Genomic DNA, 21,229 nt, shown 5'->3' with positions numbered 1-21,229 from the left:
TAAATGTTATGGGATGCCACGAAGGCAATATGTAGGGGGAAAATCATAGCACTAAACATCTATATTAACAAAGATGAGAGACCTTTGGTATAAGCTTTCATCTTAAAAAACTAGAAAAAGAGCCAATGAAACCCAAAGTAAACAGAAGAAAGGAAATAATAATAAACATCTAAACAGAACTCAATGAACTAGAAAACAGAAAAAAAAATAGAGAAGATCAATGAAACCAAAAGCCAGCTCTTTGGGAAAAACAAGATAATTGATAAATTCTATTAGGAAGAATAAGAAAGAAGACACATTATTAAAACCAGGAATAATAGAAGTAATATCACTATGGATTCTAAGATAATAATGGAATATTATTAATACTTTTATACAATAAATTTGATAGCTTAGATGAAATAAAAAATTATTTCAAAGACACAAATTGCCAAAGCTCACACAAAAAAAGTAGGTAACCTGAGTAGCTCTTTGTCTATTGAAGAAATTAATTTGAAGTTAAACATGCCCCAATAAATAAAACTTCAGTCCAGATTGCTTTACTCACAAATTCTACCCAATATTTAAGAAAGAAATAATTCAAATCCTACAAAAATGCTTCCCCCAAAATGTGAAGATGAGGAAAATCCTTCCTAACTCATTCTCTATGGCCATCATTATCCTGAGACAAAAGCCAGACCAAGACATTGCAAGGAAAGAGAAATATAACCCACGATCCCTCACAAATATAGGTGCTAAAATCTAAACAGATAATAGACATGAGATTGGCTTAATATTTGAAAAATCTATCAAGGTAATTCACTATGTAAGCAAACTAAAATCAAAACAACTCTATATAATCATCTCAATAAATGCAGAAAAAAACACTTAACAAAATTCCCCATCTCGTCCTCATAAACTCCCAGCCAACTAGAAATAGAAGGACTTTTCCTTAACTTGTTAAAAGTCATTTATAAGAATGTGCAGCTAACATCATAATGATGAAAGACTGAGTGCTTTCCTCGTAAGATCAGGAACAAGGCGAGGATGACCATTCTCAACACCTCTGTTCAATATTGCTTCTAAAATTCCAGCCAGTGCAATCAGGGAACAAACAAACAAATATAAAAAGCATCCAGATTGGAAAGAAATAAATTAAAATGTCCATTCACTTACAATATGATCTGTGGAAAGTCCAGTGAAATCTATAAAAAAGCTATTTAAGTAATAAGTGAGTTTGGCAAGGTTGCAGAAGACATGCACAACATATAAAAAAAATTGTATTTCTATATACTAGCAATGTGCAATCAGATATTTAACAATTTAAAAACAATACCAATTACAATAACATAAAATATATGAAATATTTAAGGATAAATCTAACAAAAATGTTCAACATCTATGTACTGCAAACATTACTGAAAGAAAAATTAAGAGACGCGAAATAAATGGACAGAAACTGTGTTCATGGGTCTGAAGACTCAATTCAATATAGTTGCAAAACCATTCCTCCTCAATCTATAGATTTGATGAATCTCAACTGAAACCCCAGAAGGCTCGTAATACCACTCACCACCCCCAAATAGACAACCATCTTTGAAAAAAAATTGTAGGATTTATATTACCCAATTTCAAATCTCATAAAGTTACAATAATCAAGACAGAGTGACACAAAGCTAGACAAATAGATAAATGGAACAGATGGGAAGACCAGTAAATACTGCTTAATAAACCCATACATATATTGACAACTTATTTTTCACAAAATTACCAAAGGAATTTAGTAGAGATAGTCTTTTCAACAAATGATATTTGAACAACTGAATATCCGTATACAAAAAAAGTGGTTTATACTTGACACCATATACAAAATTTAACTCAAAATGGATCATAGACCTAAATGTAAAATCTAAAACATTTTTTAAATCCTCACAGAGGATATATTTTTATTGATTTGAGAGAGAAGACAGGAAAGAGCAAGAGAGAGGAACATCAATGTGAGAGAGAAACATCAATCAGTTGCCTCACACACGCACCCTGACTGGGGATCAAACCCCTAGCCCTTCGGTTCACGGAACAATGTTCCAACCAGCTGAGCCACTGGCCAGGCTTTAACAAATTTTTTTAAAGCTTCTAGAAGAAAATGTAAGAAACCTTTGTGACTTTAGGCTACACCAGATTTCTTAGACACAATACTAAAAGCATAACCCATCAAATAACTCACAAGTTGAATTTTATCAAAATAAAAAACATCTGCTGTTTGAAAGACACAGTCAAGAGAATGAGTAGACAAGCCACCTACCGGAAGAAAATATTTGCAAACAATGTATCTGATCAGGCATTTCCAGGATACATAAAGAATTGTCTAAACTTGATAATGGGGAAACAAACAACCCAGTAAAGCAATGGACAACATTTTGGACAGATACTTCACCAAGAAAATGTATGTAAATAAGCACATAGAGAAAAATAATCAGGAAGCACAAATTAAAACAATATGATACCACTATAGACCTATTAGAACAGTGATGGCGAACCTGACACACGTGTCAGAGGTGACGCGCGAACTCATTGTTTTGGTTGATTTTTCTTTGTTAAATTGCATTTAAATATATAAAATAAATATCAAAAATATAAGTCTTTGTTTTACTATGGTTGCAAATATCAAAAAATTTCTATATGTGACACAGCACCAGAGTTAAGTTAGGGTTTTTCAAAATGCTGACACGCCGAGCTCAAAAGGTTCGCCATCACTGTCTTAGAATGACTAAAGGGAAAAAATGACATACCAACTGTTGTCAGGAATGCAGAAAAACTGGAACGCTCCGATGCTGCTGGTGGGAAGGCAAAACGGTGCAACCATGTTGGAAACAGTTTGGCAGTTTCCTTAAAAAAAAAACAAAAAGAAAACACCCTTTTATCTACCATATGCTCAAGCTATTCCATCCCCACGATATGCACCAAAGAGAAAAGGAAATATATGTCCATACAAATGTTTGGAAATATATGTCCAAACATTTTACACACAAATGTTTATAGCAACTTTAGTCACAATAGTAACAAACTGGAAACAACCCAAATGCCCTTCAATATGTGGACGGGTAACCTGTGAGACAGCCATCCAGCGGAATACTACTTAGTAATAAAAGGGAATAAACTATTGACACATGCCACGTCATGGGTGAATCTCAAAATAATTATACTGAGTGAAAAAAAATGAGACAAAATGAGTATATACTACTGATTCTATCTGTACAAAAACCTGGCAAATGCGAACTATAGTGACAGGAAGCAGGTCAGTGGTTGCCTGAGGAGTGTGGAGAGAGCCGGGAGGAGGGATTGTAAAGGGGAATGAGAGCCTTTGAGGGTGATGGACATGTTCACTGTCTTGAGGGTTGTGATGGTTTCACGGGTATGTGCAAATGTCCAAACTCATCACGCTGTGCACTTTAGTTATGTGAAGTTTATCTGGTGTCCATTATACCTCTATAAATCTGTAAAAAATAAAAAGCACTCTCTCTTACACTGTTGAACCACTTAACCAGTGGGCTAGCTTTCTATCGTCAAATACTTGATTATGGGGAAAAAAATCTAATAATCACACCAGAGGAAGTTATTTTCCCCCATAGTTGCAGCTGGAAACAAAATTCCCTGCTACCTCTATCCGATGCCTTGGCTTACACAATAAAATCACAGAAAATTTAAGCCGGAGGGGACCTTGGGGATTAGCTGTTCAAAGGCTCCTCCACTGACCTACCACTTCCTTCTTCTTCTTCTTAACAGAGAAGGAAGCAAACCCGGACAAGTGGAGGGCCCCCCAGTCTGCGAGGAGACGCAGCACAGGACCCACAGTGAGTGACTCCAGAGCAAGGCTCCTCCCAGAGTGGCTGCTGCACTCTGCCATTTCCATGTTCAATGTCAAACATTTCCTTAAACCAACCAAGAGAAACCATGCAGAGTGGAATTTTATGCTTACAAGGGTAATTACCGAGAGGAGCAATTGCATGTTTTATAAATGAGGCAACAGAGCCTTGTAGTGCAGGAGAGAAAGGTGATATTTTTCCCCTGGAGTCACAAAGCAAACATTAAACACTGGTCTCTTGGGGCGAGCACAGGAAAGCGATACCTCCTGCCCTAAATAATTCTCCAACACGGACTCACTTCCAGGAGTCAGGCTCCGCCTCTGCCCACTGCTCCTGCCAGCGCACGTGCCTGGCATAGCATTAGCCATGTCAGCCCTTAAATTATGACTTAAAACTGAAGGGTAAAAATGCAGTCACTTGTGCTAGCTGACATTTTTTTAAATGGCATGTCTTTTTGTGTGGGGGACAAAACTACATTTATTTTAGTTGGGCTTAGTCATGAAGAGCTGGAAGTTTATTTTAGTCTGTAAAGGTTCATATCTTTGAGCAAAGGCCAAACAATGAAAATTCCACCTGTGGTAAAATGAGAAAATGAATACCTCACCAGGCTGTGGGTGACCGAAACCCTTGCTGGCCCCCACGCCTACGTGTCAAACAACAGTTAGGATGCAGCTTCCATCCGGGTGGTGGTTAACTTTATTTTTCTAGAGCGTGGCACCAGCACGCATACCTCACGGAACTCCCAGATGAAGGAGGCCGATGTCTACTATTCTTCCTTTGCAGGGGTCACCGGGGATGTGGGAAAGTCAAAGCAATTTAGGGAAAAGCTACGGATGTGACGAAATTTTGAGAAATGTGAATGAACTATGAGGGAAGATGAAAGGAACTGAAATCGCTCAGCCTCACTGACAAGTTAAAAGGATATTATTTTCCAGCCTTCCTGTCCAGATTCTGCTAGAATCGTTCATGACATTCAGTACCTCCCACGGCAGACAGTGGTATTTGCCTCTCCAATAGCCAGTCCAGTTTCTTCCCCACCAGCAGGATCACAGTTTTGTTTACGAGGGGCAGTGTGCCCAGCAAAACTCCTTCTCCTCATTCCCTGCGGCAAAGGGTGGCCACTGGCACTCATCTGATGGATGGGACATAAGCTAAGAGTTTCTGGGAAAGCGTTCCCCCCCCCCCCCGTCTTTCTGCACCCCTCCTCCACACCTTCTTCTTCTCTGCCACGTGGACAGGAGGCCTGGAGGAGCAACACCCACCTGGAACATAGGTAACAAGTACGAGGGAGACATACCAAGCAGCCACTCCCTTCCTGAAATTCCGCTGTGTCTCAGGCATCTCTGTCACACACGTCCAGAAGGGAACTCAGGATCTTTCCATTTCTACCTTCAGAATATTCTATTGTGGTAAATGGCATAAAAAACCTGGAAGCTATGCCCTCACTCCCAAGTTCCCAGCCAAATATTGCCTTACAGACCCCTTGCATTATTGTAGCAAAATACACATGACAAAACTTACCATCTTAATGTGTAAATTTGGTGACAGAACACTCATAATGTGTACAAACATCTCCACTATCTTGTTCTAAAATACTTTTATCACCCTGAAAGAAAGCCTGATGCCTATTAAGCAGTATTTACTGTTCTTCCCTACTCCTGCCTCCCTGTAACCATTATTTGTTGTCTGGCTCTATGACTTCAACATAAACAAAATCATACAATATGTGGCTTTTTCTGTCCGGCTTCTTTCTCATAACATGATATTTTCAAGGTTTATCCGTGTTGCAGCATGTACTACTACTTCATTCCCTTTTGTGGCTGGATAATATTCCATTATGTGGATATATCATATTTAGTTTATCTATTGATCAGTTGAGAGATATTTGAGTTGTTTCTACCTTTTGGCTATTGGGAATAGTGCTGCTATGAACATTTGTGTACGAGTTTTTGTTTGAACCTTTTTTTAGTGTTGTTGTTTTTTTAAGGGCAGGTACTTATGAGTGTGTGGAATTGCTGGGTCATATGGTAGTCTACATTTAGCTTATTGAGGAACTGCCCAACATTTTCAACAGCAACTATACAATTTTATATTCCTACCAAAAATTAGAGGGTTTGAATTTCTCTACATCCTCATCACACTTGTGTTGTTTTGTTTTAATTGTAGCCGTCCTAATGAGTGTCAAGTGGTATCTCACTGGTTCTGACTTATATTTCCCTAGTGACTAATGACATTGAGCACGTTTTCAAGAGCTTGTTGCTCATTTTTTTACCTTCTTTGGAGAAATATCTACCCACATACTTTGTCCATTGTTTCACTGATTGGTTTCTTGTTGCTGAGCTGGAATAGTTCTTTATGTGTTCTGGATATTAGACTCTTATATCAGATATATGATTTGCAAATATTTTCTCCCTTCTGTGGGTTATCTTTTTGCTCTCTTGGTAGTGTCCTTTGATGCACAAAATCTTTCATTTTGAGGAAATCCAATTTGTCTATTTTTTTCTTTTGCATATACTTTTGTCATCTTGCATTCATGTTTAATTAATTTGCAGAGCAGAATAATTTAAATACTTATACCCGATTATCACTCCCCTGCTTAACACCTTCAATACTTTCCCATTGCACTTAAAATAAAATCTAGAATCCTCTCCATGGACTACAAGGCTCTGCATAATGTGGCCCCTGTCTTTCTCTCTAGTCTCACTTCCCTCACTTCTTTTGTTCTCAGTTTCTCAAGCATGGCCGGCTCTCATGAACCCAGGACCTTCTTACACGTCATGGTTCCTGCCTGGAAGGGCCGCCCTCACCTCCTCTGTGTTTAGATTCATCCTTTAGGTTAAGTGTCGCCTCCTTAGGAGCCTTCCTTAACCCCTGGCCCTGAACTTGTTCCAGCTTGTGAGAGGTGGACTTTTACAAGCTGGATGTTCAACAGCCATTATTAGACATTAAATTATAAAAACACGATTAAACGCAGCATACGAAAGCAAATGTAATTAACACTGACACTCATTACATCCTAATTATTTTATTACATTGCACAATTACCCACGCTCCTGCGGCCATGTGTGAGTACAATGTACTGGTCTGCTCCTGTGCATCTGGGTGCAGCTCTGGCTCTGCTGACAGAGATGCAATCAGCCATGGTGGAGCGCTGAGCGAAGGCTGCACGGGGTTTTTTTGAGCAGGTGTTACCACTTACCAGCACACCACCATCCCGTCTCCCATTACCTGCTGGCTCAGCACCCAGCACTTTTCGGTTTGTTTTTCCCATGCTTGTAATCTTTTACTATTTGAAATAGTGTTGAATGTCTGTGTTTCTCACAAGAAAGTGAAGTTTATGAGGGAGGCACTGGGGTACTTGTTGCTCCCTATTGATCTCTGTATTCCCAGCACTCAGCGTGGTTCTTAACACATGATAAATTCCTAGTAATTTTGTTGCCAGATTGTCAACAAGGCCCAAGAAACAACCTCCAACATTTTAAATATAGATGGATTGATGGCAGGGATTCTAGGAGAGTATGGAATTTTCCATTTCACTGACTGGGCTACCTTGAGGATTTAAATATTGATGATCATTTAATTATGTTCTAAAGTTTACCAGGCTTAAACCTTTCTTTGCTGCCTTTTCAATCAAGGGATGGCCAAAGGCGATTTTCACCTTGGCTCTCTGTACAGGCAAACCCTGCGTACCGGTTTCCTAATGTGGGTTTGCAGCCGCATGGCGCCGACCTCTGCCCCGTCTCCACACAGTGTTCGTTCTCCCCTTGTATTTTCTCACTGGTCTTTTTTTAAGGCCCTCAGTCGTATTTGATTAAGGGCCCACCCTGCTCCACTATGACCTCGTCTAACTCATATCAACAATGGCCCTATTTCCAAACAAGGTCACACTCTGAGGTACTGGGGGTTAGGACCTTAACATGTCTTTTTTGGAGACACAATCCAACCCCTAACATCCTGCACGCGTTTCCCGTTTCACACAGTGCGTGTCCAGGGCGTTACAACCAACTGGACCCAGCAGGTTGCAGCTGGTCTATGCCGCTTCATGGGATCGGTCTATGGGGCAGGCTCTTTGCTTCGCTCTCAGAGGAGGGAGTCCCCGGGACCTCAACATGACCCCAAGCCCAGATACAATCATTATGCTTTTTTGTTTGAGGCTTTAAAGAAAACAACCCCAGGACTTAACTGCCAGGGACTGGGAGCCGGCATCAAGGCCCACAGGCGCACTTCGCAGCTCTTGGCTGGGATATCTGAGAAGAGGGAGTGATGTGCGCCGACAGTGATCACAACCCTCAGGACACCACCAGTGAGTGACACGGGAGTCGGGGAGAGCCAGGCCCAGCTCTCCCAGAAGGCGTTTCTCTACAGAAGCAGATTGTGTTTCTACATCCCTCCGGGGATATTTGCCCTCCGTAAGCATCGATGTAGATTTAGTGATTGTGGAGCTAGAAAGATCCACATAGGTTATTTGAACCACTTTTATTTTATAACACCAGGAGTGTGGGCTCCCTCCTGGTTGGGTGCTCAGGCCCGAGGGGGTTCAATCTCTGGTCAGGGTGTATATGGGCGGCAACCAATCAATGTTTCTCTCCCACATTGATGTTTCTCTTTCTCCATCCCCCACCTTCCTCTCTCTCTTAAAATCAATAAAAAACATCCTCTGGTGAGGATTTAATAAAAAAAAATCTAAGGGAGGACTATAGAGAGTGGACAAAGGGGCAGAGGACCTCATGATTTCCTGGTTATACTGTACTTCAAAGAGTGTCATTTAGCATGGTATTTAGAATTATGAAGGCAAATATAAAAAATACAGTGAAAAGATTTGAAGATGATTGCTTCTGGGGAGTGGAAATTCTTCAATCAGGAAGGCGTTGGGGAGGTGACTGATATTTTTTGTTTTAACCCTGTACTTCTATTTGATTTTTTAAAACTTTATTCATGTATTACATGGCCTACAAAGTTTACAAACACCAAACACATCCCTGGCCCATATTCTTCCCTGTTCCCACAAGGGGTAAGAGCGTGACTGCTGTAGGAGGTCAGAGGGGCAGCTCGGGTCCAGAGCATGGCCTGCCAGCCTTGTGGGTCTGGACCTGACACCAAGGGGTGCCCACCCCCTGAAAACTAGAGCGCCCCGTGTAATATATGCGAGAGACTGTGCCAGAGGTCAGTTACAGTCACCGTGAGAAAGATAACCGTCAAGGATGGTTGGAAACGATGTTAGCAAGCAGACACCTTGTCTTCTTAATAGAGAAACATACTCGAGAAGACTTATTACGTCGAGAAGTCTCATTACATTCCGAGGGTTGCTTGATAAAGAGGGAATCCAATGAAGGGCCTTATATAGGCCTCGGAAATATTTCAGTCAGACCACGATAGCCGGGTGACTCACCCTGCTCCTTTAATAGCTGCCAGAGACCAGCAAGCTTTCTGTAAAGGGCAAGATACGCAATGTCCTCAGCTTTGCAGGCCACCTCTGCCGCAGTGAGTCAACTCGGCCGTCACAGAGCTGCCTGGGTGGCATGGAAGTGAGCTGCAGAACTTTACCTGGACACCTGCAGACAAGGGCTAAGCCAGCGCTGCCTGCCAGACAGGCTGGGAGGCTGACAAGGACCAACTCTCCTTTCTCTAGCTTTCTCCATTTCAGTAATTTTTTATAATGTCTTTAAACTCTGAGAGAGAAAAACTGATCTGATGTTAGTCCTAGATGATAACACCTGCATTAGGCAAATGGAAACATCGTAAAGCCAACAGCTGATCAGCTCCCAAGTCAGCCTGCATGCGAATCATTGGGGTGGGGGTGGGGGGGGCGGTATTTTTCATAGAGGCCGTGGGGCACACCAACGAGGCATGCATGTTCTTGGGCCTTTCAGAGAGAGCAGAAATTCCTCTCTTCCTCCCCGAGCCTCTGTGGGTTTGGTCATTATTGTTACATCCTCTTTGTCTTGACTTAAATGGTATCTGTTTGAGATACAGCATTATAAGCACCCTGTGGACGTGCAGCTTTCCTCGGAAAGCATTGGCTGTGTTTGTGATCGCTGGGAGAAAAAGGCTGCCTGCATCCAGTGTGAACTAGTGTTGAGTGGGAACATACAAAACGTACAACTGACGAACTGCATTCGCAGAGAGGAGCCACCTGGGCTCTGTCTGCGGGGAAAGAGCCCTGGGCACCCTGAAGGGTGTCTGCCCGACACTTGCTAAGATGCTTCCTACACTCAGCTGCGGCCTCAGGAGAGGGCGCGGTGCTATTACTGTACGATGAACAAAGCCATTTTCCTTATCCCCTCAGAGTCATAGAGTCCAAAACGTAACATCAGAGAAATGGCACGGGGCCGGGTAATTCAGGAATGGGAATTGCTCACTTTTCCTAATCCCCAGTATTAATTGCACAAACTTTTGCCTGGGGTGTTATCCTGGGGTTACCCAGGCTGTGTTCTGAACCAGTGACTCCCTTTTAGAAATTCATATTCTATTGGCCCAGAGGACTGGCTTCTCATGGCTCTCTGGGCCCAATGGGACTTGTAAATCTGAAGGGATTTAGACCATTCATGTACTCACTAACCAGCCAGGTGCTCTGCGAAAAGAAAATGTATTTATTTAAGAAAATCTATTTTGAGATACAGAGGCAGAGCTGCCTCAAACAGATTGTCGAGCTGCAGCGGGAAGGCCGGGGAGGGTTGGGGGGCAGGAGGTAGGGGGGTAAGAGATCAACTAAAGGACTTGTATGCATGCATATAAGCATAACCAATGGACATAAGACACTGGGTGATAGGGGAGGCTAGGGGACTGTCTAGGACGGGGGGATAAAATGGATACATATGTAATACCCTTTGTAATACTTTAAGCAATAAAAAAAAAAAAAAAAAAAGAAAATCTATTTTGTACTCACTGTGTGCTAGGCATTGTTCTAAGTGGTAGGAAGTTTGTTGTTAAAACAAAATCCTTGCCTCACTCTAATGGAATGTAAATCATCTGGGACACAGTGCGGGAACACACAAAAGAAACAAATAGACAATGTCAGGAGGCGATAAGAGCTATTAAGAAAAATAACGTAGAACAAAGGGATAGAGACTTCCAGGTTTGGGAGGGATTGGTAGGTTAGTGAGGTGGGATAGCCAGGGAAGCCTTCTTGGCAGCAGTGATATTTGAGCGAAGACTTAAATGTGAGAGAGGAAGCCATGTGGATACAGAGGGAGGAGTGTTTCAGGCAAAGGGAACAGGGACTGCAAAGGCCCGGGCGGGGGGGGGGGGGGGGGGGTCAGTCTCAACTGTAGCCATGGGATACAATGTACAAAGGCCATGGAGCGATGACGTGGAAATGCAGGTGCCACTGGAAGAAGTTACTGCTTACAGTTCCTGAGGACAGTGGGCCAGGTGGGCAAGAAACAGATTTGGTCAGGAAGCAGAAGTGGAGAGAAGGGATGCCCAGCCCAGAGCCTTGACAGGTTTCCAAAGGAAAGGGAGGCAGGGCAGAAGAAACAGCTGGCTGGCTAGTTTGAATAATATGGGTGGCTGTGGCTACAAAGGTGACCTCTAGTGGCTTGGTACCTGGCCCTGGGCCAGTTGAGGGCAGGGGACATACTGGCTGGGTATGTGAGTTAGATAAGGAGGTGGTTCAGACCATGGGCTGCAGTTCTCAGGGAGAGATGTAAGCAACTTTGAGTGTTAGTTTGGCTCTATGATGAGTAGATGCCAAACAGACAAATACAGACTCTAAAAAAACACAGAACATGATCGTGTAGGGCCTTGCAGATCAGATTAAAATTCCTAGAGCTCGCAAGCTGGGTGTAGCCGGGAGTGGCAGGAATCCTTCCACTCACCACAGACGGGTCCACTAACCACAGTGGCTATGGTGCCAGTCACCAAGGTGAGCACCAACTGCTCATACTCAGTTTTTCAGGTAAGATTCCCACCAATTCCTGATTTCTTTTAGGCTAATTTGTGCAGCTGGTTACAAGTCTCATCTGATCACTCCTGGTGTTACTTGGTATGTGTTGGTTTTTCATTCAAGGCCAATTTTTTGTTTCTGTTCCAAGAAAATAACAGCAGAATTTGTACCGATGGGCTTCCTAGAGCAAGATGGGTGATGGCCCAGATGCCAGGGGTCTGTTCATCTTGATTTGTCATTCAGCATTCATTTCATGGAAGAATGCTTCCTGAGGTTATTGCTCACATACAAGGACAATCTAAGATCCATTCTGTGAACTTACAGATGCTTTTTTAAAAATTGAAGAGGTTATCTCACAACCTGGCTCTCTGACCGGCTCTGTCTTTTGTGTTCATTTGTTTTCACTGCAATTAAAAACCACAGCAATTATCCAAATATGCAAAAAACTGAACTGGCAAGACTGATGTTTGAATCTTGGAAAATAAACATTTTGCTTTCCACTTGCTGTATTCCAGCTTATTTAATCTGCTGAGAGCAATAAGGCAACATAAATTATGTTTTCCAAGAGCCGTCTCAGCTCAGGTGACCAAGAAAAGTCAGTTGTAGATTCAGTCACAGAAAGCTCAGAATTTCACTCATTTGGCAAATAATTACTGGGCCTTTGCTGTGTGCCTGGCACACAAAGAGAGCATAGCACTAAATGAAACAAACTTGGTCCCTGCTCTCATGGAATGTAAGTCTACTGGGGAGACAGACGTCTGAAAAAGGAAAACACCTGCCCTAGTCGGTTTGGCTCAGTGGATAGAGCATCAGCTGTGGATTGAAGAGTCCGGGTTCAATTCTGGTCAAGGACACATGTCTGGGTTGCAGGCTTGATACCCAGTAGGGGGGTGTGCAGGAGGCAGCCAATCAATGACTCTCTCTCTCATCATTGTGTTTCTATCTCTCTTTCCTTCTAAACTTGCTCTCTGATATATATATATATATATATATATATATATATATATATATATATATATATATAATAAAAAGAAAAATGAAAAACACCTATTACATATATAATTATAAGTTGTGATACATGCCATAAAGGAAAAGTAAGGAGAGGGGAATATGATCTAGACTGTGGAGGAGATATCTAAGGAGGCCTCTTTGAGGACAGGTTATTTGACCAGGGACTTAAAAGATAGACAGGAATGTCCAAGTCAGCGGCATAGAATTCCAGTTCATTATGCTAAAACATTCTGTAGGCCAGGATTTCAAACCAGGCCTGGTGGCAATGGCCTATGTCCACTCCACAGTGTTTAGGGTCTCAGCTAAGGAAATGTGCATGCATATCTGGGAAAAACTCCAACAGCTCGGCTGGAATCATTTCTGGATTCCTCACGCACACGGCTGGTGCTGTCTTGGGCTGAATAGTGGCTCCAAAGAGATGTGTCAGGTCCTCATCCCCAGCACCTGTGAATATGACCTTATTTGCAAAAAGGGTCTTTGTAGATGTGATCGAGTTAGAGATCCAGAGGTGAGAGCATCCTGAATTTAGGGAGGGTCCTAACGCCAATAACCTGTGTCCTTGTAAGAGAGCGGAGAGTTAGGGAGAGGAGAAACACAGGGGCGGTGGTGTGAAGATGGAGGCAGAGACTGGGGTGTCTACATGCTGGGGAGCACCAAGGATTACTGGCTACCACCAGAAACTAGGAGAGAGGAGTGGAACGGATTCTCCCTCCAAGACCAGAAAAAAGCAGCACTGCCAACAGCTTGATTTCAGACTTCTGGCAGACTTCAGAGCTGCAAGAGGATGAATTGCTGTTGTTTTAAGCCATCAAGTTTGTGGTAATTTATGGTGGCAGCCACAGGAAACTAATATAGGCATCTAGGCTGAGAGGACTCAAAGGATGAAGCAGCTCCCTGTGGCCTCCTGATGTGGTTTCAGCTTCTCACAGTGTGGTGACCAAGAGCATGACTGTCAAGAGACCAGCAGAAGCTGTAGAAGACACGTTAAAGTCACCTCCATCACAATTAGATTCAAGGAGAAGGAGTATAGACCTCATGTCTCAGTCAGAGGTGGGTCAAAGAGTTTGTGACCAGGTTCTGAAACACCTCAAGGCATTGGCCACTTGTAGCAGGGAGTAGAGTGTTCACAACCTGTACTGTCCGTGCTGGCAGCCACTAGTCCTGTGCTAATTAAATGTAAATGCATTTAAAATGAAATAAAATTAGAAATTCAGTTCCTCAGACACATGAGCTACATTTCAAGCACTCATGTGCTGAATTAGAGAAGAGTGGCATAAAATGAAACTGCTCACACAAAACCTTACTGAGTATTTAAAGGAGTTTGTATTTTATTCTAAGTGAACTAGAACGTGCCTAATATGTTGTCTTGTATTTTGGATATTGATGAGAGGACTGAAAAGAAACAAATTTATTGTGGTTTGTTGGTATATTTGTTAGTAAAAGGTTTGCTATAAGAGACAGAATCCAAAAATAACGAAGGACCAAATTAGAAATCTATTTCTCTTTGTTTACATGAATGCAGGCTGCTATGGTGACTCTACAATAATCAGGAACCCAGGATCTTGGTTGAGGTTTCTACCTTATTATCTAAGATGTCTGCTTTGGTCCAACTATTATATCTGCTTTGCAGCGAGTAGAAGGGAGAAAGGGGGAGATGGGGAGCTGTTGCCCCTCACATCCAGGATGACCTCACCTCCAGATCCTTAACTTAATTATATCTACAAAAGCAATCTCCAAATAGATCACATTCACAGTTATGGGGTGAGGGCTTAGACATCCGCTCAATTTAAAGACATGTCTCAGAAAGTTACACATTAAACTTCTACTACATCTTATTGGCCATAACTTTGTCATATGGCCACATCTACCTTGCAAGGGAGGCTGGGAAATATAATCTTTATTCTGGAAGCATGTGCTCAGCTAAAAAGGAGGGTTCTATTACTATGGAAGAAGCCAAGATGAGCTATGAGGGGCAGCAACTATCAATCTCTGTCATTATCATGTGCACTTAAGCATTTCCCACTAGCTAGACCCTGAGTTCCTGCAGGAGAGGGGCTAGTCTTATGCATCTTAGATCCCCAGCACCTAGCATATAATAACGCATCACTGATGATGTGCTGACTTGCACGCTTGCTCAATTGTAAGGTTGTTTTTAATTCCAACACTTTTTTTTTTTTCAGAAAGATTTGTTTCCTAGAAGCCACACCCTCTCTTCCCCTCCACTTGCTGGGAGAAGGAGGGGACTTTTCTCCAGTCTCCATCCCGAGAATCGGGTGGGGCGCCTGGAGATGAACAGAAGCGTAGGAGCCCCGTAGACACTCCCCATCCCCACCCCTGGAACTTCTAATTCTCAAGCTCCTTCACCCTGAGCCTCCAGCAATGTGTCACTTACAGTGGAAGTGTTGCGACCGTACTGGCCCCAGCTGTGGACTCCTGCTCCTGGTAAGGTGATCCTCTGTACTTGCCCGTCTCTCTGATTCTCAGGGTAACGGTTGCCTTGTGACCTCAGTTCTCTGAGTTGTTGATTTTCAGTTTGTTCAACTTTTTTCTTATTGATACAGTGATGTAGGAACGAGATAAATTGGTAGCGGGAACACAAAAGAGAGAGAAAAGGTGAGGAACAGCCAGGAGAGGCAGGAAACACAAGGAGCTCCACCTTCCTACAGCCACCCACTTCTTCCACCCGGCCGCCCAGTTCCTGCTGCCCTTCAGCCTCCACAATGGCGGTTTCAACTCTAATTGTTCATTAGGATCTCCTGGGAGCTTTTGTAACTCCCTGCACCGTCTCCCTAATTAGAAGCACCTGAGGGGGCTCCAACGTGCAATTGCTGTTGAGAACCAATGATCTGACGGTTGCTACTCAAAGGGTGGCACACGGACTAGCAGCGCTGGCACCACCTGGGCTTATTAGAAAGGCAGCTCTCAGGCCCTCGCCCAGATCTACCAGACCTTATTTGCATTTTAATAAGATCCACGTGTGATTTCTATGAGACGATCTTCCTATACCCGCTGGTCCTCATGAAGAAGACAGCTCCCTGGACAGTGCGATGTGAGCCAGGTTTCCTGTTGACCACATGATGACAATGGAGAAGTCCAAAGCAGCCAGCATAGCTGGTGTGCCTGCTGTGACTTCCCAAGGACACTATATTTGAAATGGAGAGAATTTGATCTTCCAATAGGGGTAGGGGCCCTTTAGTCTGAAACACCAATACTGGGTTCATTAACTTCAGGATTCACAAGAGTAAAACACTCTAATTGAATAAATTATCATCTAAGAGTTGGGGTTAACTTGGAGGCCGGGGTTGGAAGCAGGCAAAAGAGACTTAAAATGGAAAAGCAGATAAAGTACAGGGCTAAGAGGAATGACCACTGCTGGTAAGCGAGTGAGGGGAGGAAGACCAGAAGTCGGCAGTTCAGTGGGGAGGAGGAGCCCACAGTGAAGCTGGTGGACTCACGCAGGAATGCCAAAGTGGGCACTGGAGAGGAAATGCGATGAATAGTCCCAAATACTAACTCCCCCTGAACCACATGGATGCAGTCACTCAACCCCAGCTTACTGTTACATAAGCTCTGGTTGCCACCTTCCCTACAGGATCTCAGTACTTTGTGGAGTAAATAATAACAGGTTTGTGTCAGGCACTTGACTGCTCACCGGGACAGGAGCATAAAGCACAGGTGAAGTGGGCTGTGGAGCCACATAGCCTGAATTCCGATCTCAGCTCCGCCACTTACTAGCTAGTAACTTTGTGCAAGTCAGCTGACCTCCTTGGAGTCCTTCCTCATCCACAAAATAAGAATGATCCTGGCAACCACCTCATAGTGTAAATGAGAAAGGATGTGAAGCAAAGAGCACCACACCTGGCACAGTGAGATACAGGCACATGCACATGTACGCACACATATACATGGCATATTATTGACCATAATTTAAGTGTATGCTGGATAATATACACAAGGAGCTGGGCCTGATTCTCCTGACTCTTCCTGTTTGAGGGTCATCCACCATTCCATGTTACCTGTCTCAGTTCCTTCAAGAACACTCAATGAGAGTGAGAACACTTAGAAAGTGATTTTAACCAAATCGTTGTGCAGACCTTGTTGGGTCCTGATTTCAAGAAATCGTGGATACAAAGACATATTAGGTGTGATAATGGCATGGTGGTATGTGAAAAGTATTTGACCATTTTGACCTGCAGAAACAGTAATTCCATGTGGCTCAAATATGAACAAAACAGGCACCTGTCCAGCACTTTCTTGCTCACCCAGACCAGAACATAAAGCACAGATGAGTGCAGGGACTAAGTGAAATAATGTGATGTCTAGGATTTTTTAAAATATATATATTTTTATTGATCTCAGAGAGGAAGGGAGGGGGAGAGAAACATCAATGATGAGAAAGAATCATTGGTCAGCTGCCCCCTGCACACCCCACACTGGGAATCAAGCTTGCAACCAGGGCATGTGCCCTGACTGGGAATTGAACTGTGACCTTCTGGTTTATAGGTCAATGCTGGGATCTTCTTTTAAAACTAGAGTCCCAGTTCATGAAATTTGTGCACTGGTAGAGACCCTAATGGCTCCCGCCTGCCAGCCAGGTACTCTCTCCCTTCCCTCGGCTGGCCCCGCCCACTGGTTGAACTCCCTGACACTGGTCAAGGGGACAGTTTGCATACTATGCTTTTATTCTATAGGATATTCCTGAGCAACAAAAGGGAGGAGGTATAGACAAATAAAACAAGATCGTCAAAATATTAATAATTGTGAGGCTGGGTGGTGAGAATGTGGGGTTTCATCATACCATTCGCTCTACTTTTGTGGTTGTTCAAAACTTTCCATAATAAAAAAAATTATTTTAAAGTTTTGTTTGCTGCTTTTTGACTGTGTATCAGTATTTATGACTACGGCAGAAACCCAATTCAATCTTTCTTAAGCCAAAGGAGGGATTTAATTGGGCTGTGTGATTGACCAGAGAGCAGGGTGGAGCTGGTCTCGAGAAAGACTGGATTCACTGCCCGAATACCTTGACGTCTTCTGTCCTTCTCTAGTTCTTGGTGCATTAACTTCCTTGGCTGATACAAACTAGCCCAGGTGGTGTGGTAGAGCTGCCCACAGCTAGTAGGCCCATATCCTTGGGCTTTGTAATAAGAGAGGAACAAGCAGTTCTTATCCCAACATGTGCCCACTCCATAGACCAGTCACCGTGGCTGTGGCTGTGGCTGTGAGGGTCTGTCATTGGCCCACCCCGGTCACCTGACCACCTCTGAGCCAGAAAGGCTGTTTCCTGAAGACTCGGGAGAGGGAGAAGGGCTGAGCAGACAGAAACAATAGCCACCCTTATAAGGTTTCCAGTTATTGGCTCTAGTTATTAGATTACAAGCGGTCTTTGATCACAGATCATGACTTTTTCCTTCCCAGTTGTTTGTTTTCTCTCCAGTTTTTACTTTAACGTTTTATAGACCTGGCCCCAAGGCTTGTGCAAAAAATAATTAGCAATTTCCATCTCTTCCCCCATTTTCCTTCCTTGGAGGCAAATATTTTCAGCTCTCTGAACTGGATCTTGTGGTCTTACTTCCACATATATAAATGGCATCCTTATATTGCTATACTTGGTTTTGCAATTTGAGGCATTATCCACTGATTCTCACCATGGGAGATGATCCTGAGGTCTTTCACCCACACCCACACTCCCCACCCCACTTATGTGTCCTTTCTACGCCCCCCAAGTTCCCAATAGTATCATATTGAGAAGATCAATATTTAACATTCACATGCTAGATTTTACATGATTAACATTACAGGATTATGACTGTGCAAACACTACCTCCAGCTGAGCCACAGCTCTACAACTTTTTGTTCTCCTTTGAGTTCATAAGTTTTTCCCATTGGTCCAATTTTCCTCTAAAAAGGTGCATTCAGATTTATGAGGTCTCTGAAGCTGTCTGACCCAATCTGAACTGGTCGCCACCCCTGCCAGTACCCAGGTCCCATCCTGGGGTGCCCCTTCACCACCCCCTCAGGGTCCTCTTTCCTTATTTCCTGCAGAATTGGTATTACTAATGACAATTTGCGAAACTATCTATAAAGCTGGATTAATAATAACCCTGAATAAAAATAACTAGTAGTCATTAAGACTTTATTAAATCATGGGTGAAATTATTGCAATGAAACTCACCTGTTGCATGTAGCTATTTAAAACTAATTAAAAATACTCTAAAAAAATGGGAACTAATACCCTTTACGCCAGTGGTTCTCAACCTCCTGGCCCTTTAAATATAGTTCCTCATGTTGTGACCCAACCATAAAATTATTTTCATTGCTACTTCATAACTGTGATGTTGCTACTGTTATAATTGTAATGTAAACATCTGATATGCAGGATGGTCTTAGGTGACCCCTGTGAAAGGGTCCTTCGACCGCCAAAGGGGTCGCGACCCACAGGTTGAGAACCGCTGCTTTAGGCAGATACATTTGTTAAATTTTCTTGGTCCAATTTTTTTTTTTCAGTATCCACCCACAGTTGAAGTAAGAACTTGAAAGTATTACGAGATGACACATAATTCTGTATCTGTTTCACATTGCCATTCCTGTAATGGCTTGAAATAGTGAAGAGTTAGAATGATATGGCTCTTTGATTTATCTTCTTAAACATTTTTTTTAGGACTATCACATTGAAATGCTCATGAAATATTCCATCTGGGTAGAGTCTGTCTCACCAGCATACATTTTTGCTTAATAAAATTAACACATAGATTTCAACTTGAGACTTCACCACTGTAATTTCAGGTTAACTGCACCCCCAAAATACATTTGTTTTTATTACGTTTTATAACATAGTTCCAAATAAGGCAGCGATTTGGTAAAAAAATAAGTTTGGGGGACTTATAGTTATGGAAATGTATCAACTTTAGTAATATTTCAGAAAATAAAGTTAGCCAATAATGTAGAAAGGTATATAAGGCAAGGCATATACAATATTTCTGAACTTCTGATGACTGCATTACACTGTCTGAAGGTATGTATGCCTGTTGCAATATTTGGTGCTTTTTAAATGCTAACTTGACCTAATGTTTACAATGTTGAAGAAATGATTTTCAGGAAAGATATCCTAACAGTAGACTCAAAGTGTGTCCAGAACAGCATTAGCCTAATCTGGGAACTTATTAGAGATGCAAATTCTCCTCTCCCTTGACTCATCCCACTTCATGAGAAAGGGGGCGGGGGGTAAGGGAGTAATTTCTGTGTTAACAAGCCCACTCAGGGATTTTGATGCAGACTAATGTTTGGAAACCATTGTCCTAGAAAAACATTGTATAAGTTAGGGATTATAGAGATCTGTTGTTAGTAATAGAGATCTAACAGTAATGTACATGTCAGGTTTTTTCTCCCATAAAAGAAAACTGGAAGAAGGTAGTTTGGGATGGTTCAAATGTCACATTTTTATTCTATTCTTATCTCTTGCATCCTCATGGTTTCAAAATGGCTGCTGAAATTGCAGCTATTACAAACACATTCCAGGCAGCAGGAAAAAAGTAAGGGAGATGGGTGGAAGACAAGCTAGGTAAGCCATTTAAGTGCATTATCAGATGCCCCACTCAGTGACTTTTTCTCTTTGCCACACCTAGTTAAAAGGAAGGCTGGAACTGAACAGCTGGTCATATTGTTCAGAATAAAACCACAGAAGCCAGGGAGAATAGGTACTAGAAGGAACTAGCAGCCTTTCGGTCCTTCCTTGAATGGAGTCAGTGATCCAAGTTACACCGTTGAGAATATCATTCTGAAAGAGCTCTTCACTACCATACATTAAAACATATTGTTTGCCCTGGACCGTTTGCTCAGTGGGTAGAGCATAGACCTGCAGACTGAAGGGTCCCAAGTTCAATTCCTGTCAAGGGCACATGCCTGGGTTGCAGGCTCGATCCCCAGTAGGGGGGCGTGCCGGAGGCAGCCAATCAATGATTCTCATCATTGATGTTTCTATCTCTCTCTCCCTCTCCCTTCCTCTCTGAAATCAATAAAAATGTTTAAAAACAAAAAAAAAAATATTGTTTGATCTGTTAGAGGAATGGCTATAACCTTGCTTTAGGCAAAGTCTTTGCTCACTTTGAGAATCAAAACAGCCATATATCAGAATAAATAAATACAATTTATTTCACATAGGTTGAGGCTGTCATTGATTTACACCAACCAAGCATCCTATATAATTCTTTGGGTGATTTGCAACATATAGTAAAAACAATCAGTAATAATAATAATAATAATAATAATAATAATAATAATAATATAGAAAACAATGCATTCTCTTCAGGATTGTAATCCCACTCTTGAAAATGCCTCCTAAGGAATTGAATCAAGGAAATGAGAAGCTTTATGTATAAAGCTGTTCACAGCATCATTATTTATGACAGCCAAGAAGAAAAAGTTAAGTAGCTTAAAATTCAAATGTTCTACAATAAAGGAAAGACTGAGTGAATTATAGCCATAAATATCACGT

Source organism: Myotis daubentonii, chromosome 4, assembly GCF_963259705.1.
Source record: "Myotis daubentonii chromosome 4, mMyoDau2.1, whole genome shotgun sequence".
NCBI lineage: Eukaryota > Metazoa > Chordata > Mammalia > Chiroptera > Vespertilionidae > Myotis > Myotis daubentonii.
This window is presented reverse-complemented; position numbering follows the sequence as displayed.